Here is a 15,212-nt window from a genome sequence, read left to right as displayed (position 1 = left end):
TGTGCAGTCTCTGTTCTGAGCCTTGCCTTGGAACTGTGAAAGCTTGATATCACGACAGTGAGTGTGTGCCAATATTACTGCGTTCAAGGAAACCTTCACATACATGGGGGATGTTCTCAAACTGTAAATCTTTGTTTTTATTCTCAAGTTATATAGTAGTGTTTTCAATTAATGAATAATGTAGTTTGCAAATTAGCACAGTGATTAGGTTTAACTTTCACTGTGTTTGATTATGTTCCAACATATGATTTCATAACAAGAATGTTAAGGCCAGTTGCATTCCGAACATGAAATCGTTAAAAGCCAAGTTATTGTAATCACAGCAAAAGTGCTGAGGTGTCTAGTTCCCCTCTGTCTTCCAGGTGTGGTGTTACTTTGAATGCCATGCAAAATGCAAGAGGCCTGTGCTCAGTGCCAGGGCGCCTTAGCACTGAACCCCTGAGGGGCTTTTCCCGCCAGTCTTCAGAGGAGAGCCGGCCCCTTAATGAGAAACAGGCTTTACAGAGAGCCACTTCTTTTTCATTTCCCCGCTCTCGGGGTCAAATAAAACCAAACAATGCCTTCCATCTTTACCAAGCCCTTTCCCCGCAAACTCCAAAGGGAGATCTCCTAGGACTCTAGCGTACAGTTTCATGGTGTGGGACACTAGTGAACACCATGACTGCTGGGGACACCAGGGAAAGACTTGCATCAGTGTTACCACCCCTACCCCCACACGCACCCCACACCCCAATTCCACACTCATACCGTCATACTGTGCCCCCCCCCCCCCCCCCAAACATATTACACAGCTGTCTGTGTGAGCAACTGAGTTATGTGCTGTGTCAGTGGTACTATGTCTTGCTCTCAAGCTTGCATATAGGGAAACGTGTGCTTTTAATGCCACATCTGCTGTGCCATATGTGTGTCCTGATTGAGGAGAGCAATGCCTCAGTGCGGAAATGACTCAAAGGAAGTCTTTATGTTGAACAGAGCAACTTTTCACAGGATTTTCTTGGTCCGCTTAACCACTTGTCCTTAATCGATTTCAGTTTTGGTTTGCCACATTTCAGGAATTTTGGCAGACGTGAGGTCGAGTTGATAACGTTCGATATAAATCGTAATGCAAGGGCCTAATTGCTCTCATTTCCAGGCCAAGAGCTCATAACTCATTGGTGTGATGTAGCGGATTGCAACAGTTATTCTTTGGGGAATATACTGTCCTCTGACCACCCATGCAACAGTCATTCCCTTTGCTAGCAGAAGTGAGGACAGCATTTCACAACACATCACTTCAGTGGGGTGACATGTCATACAAACTTTCACAGTCTGCATCTTTTTAATCATTACACAAGAGATATTACTTTATGCAACAGAGAACATGTATTTTGGTTGGTTCAATGCCTGACCCTGAATATGATTGAAACACATAGCGGCCCTGCTCCACTTTGACTCGCAGGTCTCATCACCACATGGTGAAGTTTGGGGTTCTCTGAAGCATAATAAGGATGTTTTGACAAGTTTGTTATCCGCTCTACTTATATAAGAGCTCTTCATCTTTTCTCTGCGGGTGTCACCAGTGGTCCTGGCCCAAACACGTTTTTGCGTCTCGGCGAGCCTTCACGTGGCTGGGGTCTCCAGGGGTGTTAGTAGCCATACTTGGCTTACACTAATCATATGGAATAACAGTCAAAGCAAAAACATATACCATGTAACAACATAAGGCGCACACATGATATTGCTTATACCCTCTGGGTTTCTGCATTTTACATGTTTGCTCAGAGTTGTTTGACCTAGAGTCGTAGCCAACCTATAGCGGGTTCATATGGAGTGCACAGACTGTGTTTACTATCCCACAGACAGTATTTGCTGGTACATGTGAGCTCATTCTGATAAAACACATGGCACATGACTTGACGCATACAATGGCTAAATAATTACTTCCACTCAGACATCAGCTGGATTTTTGTCAGTATTTTATCACATTCCAGCTATAATGAAAATATGATATTGATGATGATAGTGCGCAATAGGAATTTTGCACTATTTAGTCATTTATTAAAAAATAATTATTATGTCATTTTTTACTGAGTTTTATTGTTCAGTAAGCCGTTGCATCACTTCAGAGTCAGATGTTAAGCTGATCTCATTGTCTCATGTGTGACTATTGTTCCTCAGTCTTTTTTGTCTCGTGTGTGACTCTTGCTCCTCAGGCTAATTTTGTCGTGAGTGACTCTTGCTGCTCAGTCTAATTGTCTCGTGAGTTACTCTTGGTACTCAGTCTCATTGCCCCCCCTGCTGGGCTGTTTGAGAGCTTCAACTAGTCACGTGAGCCTAGGTATCCACTTCCAAACATGACAAATACCAAATGATACGCTCATTTTAGTACACTGCAGATTTTCATGATGGATTGTTTAAGTTAAACACTGTGCCAACTCATTCTATACAAACTGGCATCTTGCAATAAATAAAACAACTCTAAGATGCATTTGCTTTTCCTGGGACAGAGACACGTGTAGTCCTCTGTAGAGTTGATGTGGAGTGGGCTTTTTAAAAAGGCTTTTCTACTTTATTTTGCACAATACACAAAAACGTCCTACGACCGCATGCCAAATTATTAAAAATGATAGCAATGCATATTTGTAACCAGACTTTATGGCACATTTTTATGGTGAACATTAGTACGAAAAGTGGCCTGATTTATGTAGTTTTAGAAATATCAGTTATATATAATTATAATGATCAACATCATTTACGATCATAATCTACTTTACTTATATATACGTTCAATTAAGTATTTGCCTCTCTATGAGGTCTTTAAAGTAGAGATGACAAACACTGTCATGATGATTAACGAAAAATACACTATGACCACAATATAATTACTTTATAGTCCTTCCTTAACCACACTGTTTTCAATATATCAGGAAAGTCCCACAATTATTAGAGACTATATAGCTGAAGCTTTCACTACAAGTACGCTTACTTTATGAGTGCAGAAATACAAAACCTCAAACAATGGGATTTTTTTGGCCAAGCAGGGTAGTCGCCAGTGGCACTAAGAAGTGATATGTTGGACAGTGTTTTCACAACTAACCATATATTATGCTTATTAGATGACTCATTTAGAAACATGTACCATTCCTTAAAGTAACATTATGCAACAATTTGACACTTTTTGAGGTACGGTTTTATATGCAACTAGTTTTGGTACCATCCTGAAATGTATTTTGATAGCATATGGTCATGTGAAGGACAGATAAACACCTGTATCTTTCCCACTTTCATCCAGGACATGTCCTATAGTTGTGTATACCAGGCTGGGAAACCCTGCAAATATGGTGGTGTTTGCAAGGTTTTTGCATGCCTTTTAGGTAGTTAACTTGATAGTTTTGGAACAAAACTCCTTATTGCTGCTTTAAACATTGCAGCATACTTCTTTTGAGGATCTTACAGTAATATGGAGTAAAATGGTGAATGTGACGAAGTCATAGAACCACAAGATGGCAGTGTTGCCATATCAAATGTTTAACTAGAAAATGCATTTCCTGAAGGAAATACCAGTGCATGAAATGCAAAAGTTAAGAAAAGAAGAAGAAAAGAAAGAAGAGTGAAAGAAGGAAATAAGAAAGGAAAGAAGAGTGGAAGAAGGAAAGACGAAAGGAAAGAAGAGTGAAGAAAGGAGAGAAGAGTGGAAGAAGGAAAGAAGAAAGGAAAGAAGAGTGAAAGAAGGAAAGAAGAAAAGAAAGAAGAGTGAAAAAAGGAAAGAAGAGTGGAAGAAGGAAATAAGAAAAGAAAGAAGAGTGAAATAATGAAAGAAGAAAGGAGAGAAGAGTGAAGGAAGGAAAGAAGAGTGGAAGAAGGAAAGAAGAAAACAAAGAAGGGTGAAAGAAGGAAAGAAGAGTGAAAGTAGGAAAGAAGAGTGAAGAAAGGAAAGAAAAGTGGAAGAAGGAAAGAAAAATGGAAGAAGGAAAGAAGAAAGGAAAGAAGAGTGGATGAAGGAAAAAAGAAAGGCAAGAACAGTGGAAGAAGGAAAGAAAAATGGAAGAAGGAAAGAAGAAAGGAAAGAAGAGTGGAAGAAGGAAAGAAGAGTGAACAAGAGTGGCTCTGGATGAAGAGATAAAGAGAGTGAAAATATTGAAAAAAGGAGATAAAAATGGAGTGAAGAAGAGAGATTAAGTGTGAGAGAAAGTAGACTGAAAGGGATAAAGAGAAAGATGGAGAGATGGAGAGAAAAAAAGTAGAGAATGGAAGGTGTCTTAATGTTCCTAGTTACAGTTAAATTGAGAGGGACAGAGAGAAGAGGTTCTTTGGATTTGGCGCAGGTGTCAGTGAAGCACAGGTGCAAGCCAGTTTAAAGACCCTATTATGATGTCATAATGGCCCAATGTAAGTCAATGGGAGAAATTTATATTCGTTTTTCTTTAATATCTTAAAAAGTATAAAGTTTAGAAAAGTGAAAAATACATAGCATAAGTGTCGTTTACAAGACCTACGCAACAAAGTTTGAATGAAGTTTCTACGTTAAGCGGTTCGGGCTGAATTAATCGCAGAAAAAGGTAACAAGAAGAAGAAGAAGAAGAAGAAGAAGAAGAAGCCTAGGAATAACAATACAGGGCATTTCATGCACTGTAATAATAATTTATGGTCAACCTTATACGTAGACACGCAGACACCCAGACACGCAGAGCCCTCTGCGTTGTTGCGAGCCCCCCTCTGAACACCCCTCCGTGGCCTCACGTGCACCTCCCACATTTGAGCTTAAGGCGGCTGCTTGCTTCAGCGTTGGGGTTAATTACAGTGCATGAAATGCCCTGTATTGTTATTCCTAGGCTTCTTCTTCTTCTTATTACAGTGCATGAAATGCCCTGTATTGTTATTCCTAGGCTTCTTCTTCTTCTTCTTCTTCTTATTCTTGTTACCTTTTTCTGCGATTAATTCAGCCCGAACCGCTTAACGTAGAAACTTAATTCAAACTTTGTCGCGTAGGTCTTGTAAAGGACACTTATGCTATGTATTTTTCACTTTTCTAAACTTTATACTTTTTAAGTTATTAAAGAAAAACGAATCTAAATTTTCCCATTGACTTACATTGGGCCATTATGACATCATAATAGGGTAATTAAACTGGCTTGCACCTGTGCTTCACTGACACCTGCGGCAAGCCTCCAAGGGTCCTCTTCTCTCTGTACCTCTCCATTCAACTGTATAACTAGGAATATTAATAGACACCTTCCATACTGTACTTTTTTCCTCTCTCTCCTTTCTCTCCATCACTCTCACTCTACTTTCTCTCACACTCCATCTCTCTGCTTCACTCTTTTTTTCTCCTTCTTTCAATATTTTCACTCTCTCTTTACTGTCTTTATCCATAGCCACTCTTGTTCACTCTTCTTTCCTTTCTTCTTTCCTTCTTTCTACTCTTCTTTACTTTCTTCTTTCCTTCTTCCACTCTTCTTTCCTTTCTTCTTCCCTTCTTCCACTCTTCTTACCTTTTTCTTTTCTTCTTTCCTTCTTTCAATCTTCTTTCTTTTCTTCTTATCTTCTTCGGCTCTTCTTCCCTTCTTCCACTCTTCTTCTCTTTCTTCACTCTTCTTTCCTTTCTTCTTTCCTTCTTCCACTCTAATTTCCTTTCTTCACTCTTCTTTCCTTTCTTCTTCCCTTCTTCCACTCTTCTTTCTTTCTTCCACTCTTCTTTCCTTTCTTCACTCTTCTTTCCTTTCTTCTTTCCTTCTTCCACTCTTCTTTCCTTCTTTTACTGTTCTTTCCTTTCTTCCTTCCTTCTTTCACTTTTCTTTTCTTTTATTCGTTCTTTCTTAACTTTTGCATTTCATGCACTGGTATTTCCTTCAGGAAATGCATTTTCTAGTTACAGTGCATGAAATGCCCTGTATTGTTATTCCTAGGCTTCTTCTTCTTCTTCTTCTTCTTCTTCTTCTTCTTATTCTTGTTACCTTTTTCTGCGATTAATTCAGCCCGAACCACTTAACGTAGAAACTTCATTCAAACTTTGTCGCGTAGGTCTTGTAAACGACACTTATGCTATGTATTTTTCACTTTTCTAAACTTTATACTTTTTAAGATATTAAAGAAAAACGAATATAAATTTCTCCCATTGACTTACATTGGGCCATTATGACATCATAATAGGGTCTTTAAACTGGCTTGCACCTGTGCTTTACTCTGCCGTGCTAAGGCAAAAGACCGTAACTTCAAGTTTGGTCAAAAATGAGTTTTTGACGTATTTGTAAAATATCAGCAGTAATTAAACAAATGTACTGATATTAAATGTACTACTAACATGCCATTATCAAATTAAAGCCAGTGACATCAGTATTTTGGTTGATTTCACGATGTATAGGCTACCGACAGTTAGCATACCAAGCTAGGTAGCATTACCATTAGAATTGCATGGCAGATATGCTAAGCTATAGGGCTATTCCCCCACCCAGTGCCTGTGGCTAGTCCGAAAAAGGTGCATCTAAATCGGGTAACTTCGCTTGGCGAGCGGGGGCATGTGGAGGGGGAAAATGGGCCTCATTCTCTATCGTTCTCTCTCTCTCTCTCTCTCTCTCTCTCACACACACACACACACACACACACACACACACACACACACACACACACACACACACACACACACACACACACACACCCAATGGACTGACATAGATGTTTTATGTGTTTCATGTGACAATTCAAGTTCATTGTTTTATGTGCTTAATGTGATAATTCAATGGTGTGTGTGTGTGTGTGTGTGTGTGTGTGTGTGTGTGATAATCATTGTATTGGTAATTGTGATAAATGAAATAGTATTACTACTGATTAATTAATATGGTCATTATTCCATTGTTATCATACCACTGAGCTTTAACATAGAAGTTACTGCCTTCTGCCTTAGTATGCTTCACTGACACCTGTGCCAAATCCAAAGAACCTCTTCTCTCTCTGTCCCTCTCAATTTAACTGTAACTAGGAACATTAAGACACCATCCATTCTCTATTTTTTTTCTCTCCATCTCTCCATCTTTCTCTCTGTCAACTTTCTCTCACACTCAATCTCTCTTCTTCACTCCATTTTTATCTCCTTTTTTCAATATTTTCACTCTCTCTTTATCTCTTCATCCAGAGCCACTCTTGTTCACTCTTCTTTCCTTCTTCCACTCTTCTTTCCTTTCTTATTTTCTTCTTCCATTTTTCTTTCCTTCTTCCACTCTTCTTGCCTTTCTTTTTTCCTTCATCCACTCTTCTTTCCTTCTTCCACTTTTCTTTCCTTTCTTCACTCTTCTTTCCTTCTTACACTCTTCTTTCCTTTCTTCTTTCCTTCTTTCACTCTTCTTTCTTTCCTTATTTCCTTCTTCCACTCTTCTTTCCTTCCTTCACTCTTCTTTCCTTTCTTCTTTCATTATTTCACTCTTCTTTCTTTTCTTCTTTCCTTCTTCCACTCTTCTTTCCTTTCTTCACTCTTCTTTCTTTTCTTCTTTCCTTCTTTCACTCTTCTTTCCTTTCTTCTTTCCCTCTTCCACTCTTCTCTCCTTTCTTCACTCTTCTTTCCTTTTGTCTTTCCTTCTTCCACTCTTCTTGCCTTTCTTTTTTCCTTCATCCACTCTTCTTTCCTTCTTCCACTTTTCTTTCCTTTCTTCACTCTTCTTTCCTTCTTACACTCTTCTTTCCTTTCTTCTTTCCTTCTTTCACTCTTCTTTCTTTTCTTCTTCCTTTCTTAACCTTTGCATTTCATGCACTGGTATTTCCTTCAGGAAATGCATTTTCTAGTTATTCTTGTTACCTTTTTCTGCGATTAATTCAGCCCGAACCGCTTAACGTAGAAACTTCATTCAAACTTTGTCGCGTAGGTCTTGTAAAGGACACTTATGCTATATATTTTTCACTTTTCTAAACTTTATACTTTTTAAGATATTAAATAAAAACGAATCAAAATTTTCCCATTGACTTACATTGGGCCATTATGACATCATAATAGGGTCTTTAAACTGGCTTGCACCTGTGCTTCACTGACACCTGCGCCAAATCCAAGGAACCTCTTCTCTGTCCCTCTCAATTTAACTGTAACTAGGAACATTAAGACACCTTCCATTCTCTACTTGTTTTTCTCTCCATCTCTCCATCTTTCTCTCTATCCCTCTCAGTCTACTTTCTCTCACACTCAATCTCTCTTCTTCACTCCATTTTTATCTCCTTTTTTCAATATTTTCACTCTCTTTTTCTCTTTATCCAGAGCCACTCTTGTTCACTCTTCTTTCTTCTTCCACTCTTCTTTCATTCTTTCACTTTTCTTTCCTTTCTTCACTCTCCTTTCTTCTTTCCTTCTTTCACTCTTCTTTCCTTTCCTCTTTCCTTCTTTCACGCTTCTTTCTTTTCTTCTTTGCTTCTTCCACTCTTCTTTCTATCTTCCACTCTTCTTTCCTTCTTTCACTCTTCTTTCCTTTCTTCTTTCCTTCTTTCACTCTTCTTTCTTTTCTTCTTCCTTTCTTAACTTTTGCATTTCATGCACTGGTATTTCCTTCAGGAAATGCATTTTCTAGTTGTTGCGCAAAATTTACTCAGTGCAGTTCATGCTCCCAAAGGTTGCGCGTGTTGTCATGAGCCTGCCATTTGCTTGGCAGATAGAAAGCTGTTTCCCTTACAGAAAGTCTGAAGCTTGAAGTTCTTTTCAAACCTTTGCTTGGGTAGCACTGTTAAACTGAGCAGACATGCAGACTCCATTTAAGTAATCTCATCACGTAACATTCGTTTTCTAAAAACAATCACATAGTATTGCATGTTTTACTTTGGTAGAAAATACGTTAGCTTAATGCTAACGTATATGGGGAATCCTATAGGAGCGCTAGGTATTAGCATCAATTAATTACAGTGCATGAAATGCCCTGTATTGTTATTCCTAGGCATTTTCTTCTTCTTATTACAGTGCATGAAATGCCCTGTATTGTTATTCCTAGGCTTCTTCTTCTTCTTCTTCTTCTTCTTGTTACCTTTTTCTGCGATTAATTCAGCCCGAACTGCTTAACGTAGAAACTTCATTCAAACTTTGTCGCGTAGGTCTTGTAAAGGACACTTATGCTATGTATTTTTCACTTTTCTAAACTTTATACTTTTTAAGATATTAAATAAAAACTAATCTAAATTTTCCCATTGACTTACATTGGGCCATTATGACATCATAATAGGGTCTTTAAACTGGCTTGCACCTGTGCTTCACTAACAGCTGCACCAAATCAAAGGAACCTCTTCTCTGTCCCTCTCAATTTAACTGTAACTATGAACATTAAGACACCTTCCATTCTCTACTTTTTTTTCTCTCCATCTCTCCATCTTTCTCTCTATCCCTCTCAGTCTACTTTCTCTCACACTCAATCTCTCTTCTTCACTCCATTTTTATCTCCTTTTTTCAATATTTACAGTGCATGAAATGCCCTGTATTGTTATTCCTAGGCTTCTTCTTCTTCTTCTTATTCTTGTTACCTTTTTCTGCGATTAATTCAGCCCGAACCGCTTAACGTAGAAACTTCATTCAAACTTTGTTGCGTAGGTCTTGTAAACGACACTTATGCTATGTATTTTTCACTTTTGTAAACTTTATACTTTTTAAGATATTAAAGAAAAACGAATCTAAATTTTCCCATTGACTTACATTGGGCCATTATGACATCATAATAGGGTCTTTAAACTGGCTTGCACCTGTGCTTCACTGACACCTGCGCCAAACCAAGGAACCTCTTCTCTCTCTGTCTCTCTCAATTTAACTGTAACTAGGAACATTAAGACACCATCCATTCTCTATTTTTTTTTCTCTCCATCTTTCTCTCTCAGTCAACTTTCTCTCACACTCAATCTCTCTTCTTCACTCCATTTTTATCTCCTTTTTTCAATATTTTCACTCTCTTTTTCTCTTTATCCCCAGAGCCACTCTTGTTCACTCTTCTTTCCTTCTTCCACTCTTCTTTCCTTTCTTCTTCCACTCTTCTTTCCTTCTTTCACTTTTCTTTCCTTTCTTCACTCTCCTTTCTTCTTTCCTTCTTTCACTCTTCTTTCCTTCTTTCACGCTTCTTTCTTTTCTTCTTTCCTTCTTTAACTATTCTTTCCTTCTTTCACTCTTCTTTCCTTTCTTCTTCACTCTTCTTTCTTTTCTTCTTTCCATCTCCCACTCTTCTTTCCTTCTTTCACTCTTCTTTCCTTTCTTCTTTCTTTTCTTCTTCCTTTCTTAACTTTTGCATTTCATGCACTGGTATTTCCTTCAGGAAATGCATTTTCTAGTTTCACTCTCTTTTTCTCTTCCACTCTCCTTTCCTTCTTCCACTCTTCTTTCCTTTCTTCTTTCCTTCTTCCACTCTTCTTTCCTTCTTTCACTTTTCTTTCCTTTCTTCACTCTCCTTTCTTCTTTCCTTCTTTCACTCTTCTTTCCTTTCTTCTTTCCTTCTTCAACTATTATTTCCTTCTTTCACTCTTCTTTCCTTTCTTCACTCTTGTTACAGTGCATGAAATGCCCTGTATTGTTATTCCTAGGCTTCTTCTTCTTCTTCTTATTCTTGTTACCTTTTTCTGCGATTAATTCAGCCCGAACCGCTTAACGTAGAAACTTCATTCAAACTTTGTCGCGTAGGTCTTGTAAAGGACACTTATGCTATGTATTTTTCACTTTTCTAAACTTTATACTTTTTAAGTTATTAAAGAAAAACGAATCTAAATTTTCCCATTGACTTACATTGGGCCATTATGACATCATAATAGGGTAATTAAACTGGCTTGCACCTGTGCTTCACTGACACCTGCGGCAAGCCTCCAAGGGTCCTCTTCTCTCTGTACCTCTCCATTCAACTGTATAACTAGGAATATTAATAGACACCTTCCATACTCTACTTTTTTTTCTCTCTATCACTCTCACTCTACTTTCTCTCACACTCCATCTCTCTGCTTCACTCTTTTTTTCTCCTTCTTTCAATATTTTCACTCTCTCTTTACTGTCTTTATCCAGAGCCACTCTTGTTCACTCTTCTTTCCTTACTTTGTTTCTCCCTCTCTTCTTTCCTTTCTTCTTACCTTCTTTCTACTCTTCTTTACTTTCTTCTTTCCTTCATCCACTCTTCTTTCCTTTCTTCTTCCCTTCTTCCACTCTTCTTACCTTTTTCTTTTCTTCTTTCCTTCTTTCACTCTTCTTTCTTTTCTTCTTATCTTCTTCGGCTCTTCTTCCCTTCTTCCACTTTTCTTTCCTTCTTCCACTCTTCTTTCCTTCTTCCACTCTTCTTTCCTTCTTCCACTCTAATTTCCTTTCTTCACTCTTCTTTCCTTTCTTCTTCCCTTCTTCCACTCTTCTTTCTTCCACTCTTCTTTCCTTTCTTCACTCTTCTTTCCTTTCTTCTTTCCTTCTTCAACTCTTCTTTCCTTCTTTTACTGTTCTTTCCTTTCTTCCTTCCTTCTTTCACTTTTCTTTTATTCGTTCTTTCTTAATTTTTGCATTTCATGCACTGGTATTTCCTTCAGGAAATGCATTTTCTAGTTTCTTTCCTTTCTTCACTCTTCTTTCTTTTCTTCTTTCCTTCTTTCACTCTTCTTTCCTTCATCCTCTCTTCTCTCCTTTCTTCACTCTTCTTTCCTTTCTTCTTTCCTTCTCCCACTCTTCTTTCCTTTCTTATTTCCTTCTTTCACTCTTCTTTCTTTTCTTCTTCCTTTCCTAACTTTTGCATTTCATGCACTGGTATTTCCTTCAGGAAATGCATTTTCTAGTTCTTCTTACCTTTTTCTGCGATTAATTCAGCCCGAACCGCTTAACGTAGAAACTTCATTTAAACTTTGTCGCGTAGGTCTTGTAAAGGACACTTATGCTATGTATTTTTCACTTTTCTAAACTTTATACTTTTTAAGATATTAAATAAAAACGAATCGAAATTTTCCCATTGACTTACATTGGGCCATTATGACATCATAATAGGGTCTTTAAACTGGCGTGCACCTGTGTTTCACTGACAGCTGCGCCAAATCAAAGGAACCTCTTCTCTGTCCCTCTCAATTTAACTGTAACTAGGAACATTAAGACACCTTCCATTCTCTACTTTTTTTCTCTCCATCTTTCTCTCTATCCCTCTCAGTCTACTTTCTCTCACACTCAATCTCTCTTCTTCACTCCATTTTTATCTCCTTTTTCCAATATTTTCACTCTCTTTTTCTCTTTCACTCTTCTTTCCTTCTTCCACTCTTCTTTCCTTCTTTCACTTTTCTTTCCTTTCTTCACTCTCCTTTCTTCTTTCCTTCTTTCACTCTTCCCTTTTCTTCTTTCCTTCTTCAACTATTATTTCCTTTTTTCACTCTTCTTTCCTTTCTTCACTCTTCTTTCTTTTCTTCTTCCACTCTTCTTTCCTTTCTTCACTCTTCTTTCTTTTCTTCTTTCCTTCTTTCACTCTTCTTTCCTTCATCCTCTCTTCTCTCCTTTCTTCACTCTTCTATCCTTTCTTCTTTCCTTCTTCCACTCTTCTTTCCTTTCTTCTTTCCTTCTTTCACTCTTCTTTCTTTTCTTCTTCCTTTCCTAACTTTTGCATTTCATGCACTGGTATTTCCTTCAGGAAATGCATTTTCTAGTTCACGTTAATGTTTTTGTATGAGCCTGACATTTGCTCTGCAGATAGATAACAGGTTCCCTAACAGTCCCTAAGTCTGAAGCTTGAAGTTCTTTTCAAACCTTTACTTGGGAAGCACTGTAAAACTGAGTAGACATGCAGAATATTTTAGTAACCTCATCTCGTAACATTCGTTGATAGAATGCAGGCTGCGAGGCTCGCGTAAAACCTTACGTAAAAAATGCCGCAAGTCTAGAAAAAGGGGCCGACGCACGCAAGACGTGAAAAGTCGGGCAAGGGTCGCGCAAGGGTCGCGCAAGGGGCTTGCGCGGCCTCTTGCGCTTGCGCTTACGTCCCCGAGCATAAATCAGCCTTAAGGTCCGGGACGCGATTTGGCACTCCGCGAGTGGGCGAGACTTGCCACTTTGTGAATTTCACTTTGTGAAAAAGGCTTTTGCATGGTTATCCAACTCACCTCGTACGACTTCACGAGAGACACGCCCTTTCTAATCGGAGCTGTGGAGATTACCATCGGTTTATTATGATGTTACAAGGCCATTACATCATCATCAACAACAACAACAGTAGAACTATAAAATAAGAAATCGTTTGTTTTTATCCTGTGTATTTTCCGTTAATGATCAGATGCTGTTGTTGTGAAATGAATTACTAATGACAATGACCAAGCTGGTGGTTATTGCCGAATATTTTCTATTATTATACCACACAAACAGTTCTGCTTTTTTACGTCTACAATTCAGGTTCTTTTACAATTTAATCATTTACAATGCATGCTCTGCTAGCTCAAACACAAAGGCTGTTCGAAAACCAAGAAATGTTTTTATTATTGCCATAATTAGACGACGTCTCCCTATGCTTTATATGCGGCGAGAGCCACGATAGAGCAAGGAAGAAGGGAGATGTCGGTTTTCCTCCAGCATCGCCGCTGGTGCTCTTCATAGTTTTTCTCATTTTTACAAACTTGTCCCTGATCTTCCTCCAACTCCTAATGCTCTCCTGGACCTCCAGCCCCAGGTTCCCAGGGATCTCTCAGCGATTTTTTTAAAAACGGTGGTGCTGTCATATAGGGAACGAAACAGGAAACGTGATTTTAGCCAGGGGTGTCGGGCAGCTCGGATCGGATAGTTGAGAAAATTCGAGCGGTGCTTCAGAGGCCATCCGAGACCCTCGGAAGGCTGTCCGAGGTGCTAAAAGGTGTGGTCCCACTTCAAGTAGGGCGTTTGAGGGTGTGCCTCGTGAGATCGGAGAGCACGGTCGGATAAGCATGCGGACCGCTTAACGCGATCTGGCACTCCGCGAGTGGGCGAGACTCGCCACTTTGTGAATGAGGCGCCGGCCTAATCAGGATACAGCCTCAGCTTGCGTATATGTCTCCGTCCAACTTCATGTTCCATGCATCTTTGTTCCTGGCGGTGAAGAACATGGATCTGCAGGAAAGCCAGATCTCGGAGGATGACTCCGATGGAGAGGATCTGTGACTTTCAAATTCATAGTTTATGCACTCCATTGGTACTTTATTCTTTGACTTTTGACTTTGTTAATTTTTTTTTCTTTCATATTGACCTTTGTAACCATTGTTGATTTTTTTGTTCAGCCACTTAACCTTTTATAGTGTATTTATATCTATATCTACTTATCTGGCCCGAGGGAGCTCTCTCTCAACTGCAGGATTGCTTTGAACAGACTGTTTGGGACATATTCGAACAACAAGACCTGGAGGAATATACAGGAACTGTACTGTCCTACATCAACCATTGTACAGACACTGTAACTGCAATCAAAAGGATTCGGGTGTACCCTAACCAGAAACCCTGGAAGACAAGCAAGGTCAAGACCCTACTCCAGGAGCGGAACTCCACCTTCAGATCAGGTGACAAGGCTTTGCACAGTACTGCTAGAGCCAACCTGAAGAGAGGCATCAAAGATGCCAAGAGGGCTTACAAGCAGGGGCGGCGCCAGGGGGGGGCTAGGGGGTGCTACAGCTCCCCCTGGATTAGCCATAGCACCCCCAAAGCACCCCCAAGAAAATAATGGTTTATTTATTAGTAGTATTTCATTTCAGATGGAAATGAACAGATAATTCACGTAGCACGACACAGACAGGTTTCATGTGTGAACGTTAACGTTCACTGACGATAGAAGGAGAAAGAGCTAGTCCACTGGCAAAGTCAGTCAAGCGGGAGTATCAACAAATTCACAATAATGGAACGGTTTTTGATACCCAAAATTCCACGAGTAGAAGAATCATGTGACGATGAAGAAGAAGGAATGCAACGGGTATCTGAATTGTAATTAGAAGAAGAGGGACATTGTGATTAAAGAGATGAACCCTACACCTCTACTAAGGGTGCTAGCCATGCTACACCTGGTCTGCTGGCTTGCCCGGATTTTGGTTTTGCTTATGGCTTTTCCAGCAAAGTTTTGTTAGCATTTTTGCCTGTTCTTTAAGAAGTAAAGTTTTAAGTTTTATTGTACAATGATACAATGATCTAGTTCTGATAATTGTGGTTTTGAGTGGCTACTGTTTTGTTTCATTCACTTTTTAAAGGGGCCTGCATCTTTACACCGTTTAAGATTTAAGGTAGAACGGTCTTGTTTGATGTGTAACATAAATGAATGCGGCCCTTTTGGGGTTTTTCTGGATCC

The sequence above is a fragment of the Sprattus sprattus genome (assembly GCF_963457725.1).
Source record: "Sprattus sprattus genome assembly, chromosome: 2".
NCBI classification, from domain to species: Eukaryota; Metazoa; Chordata; class Actinopteri; order Clupeiformes; family Clupeidae; genus Sprattus; species Sprattus sprattus.
Note: the sequence above shows the minus strand (reverse complement) of the source record.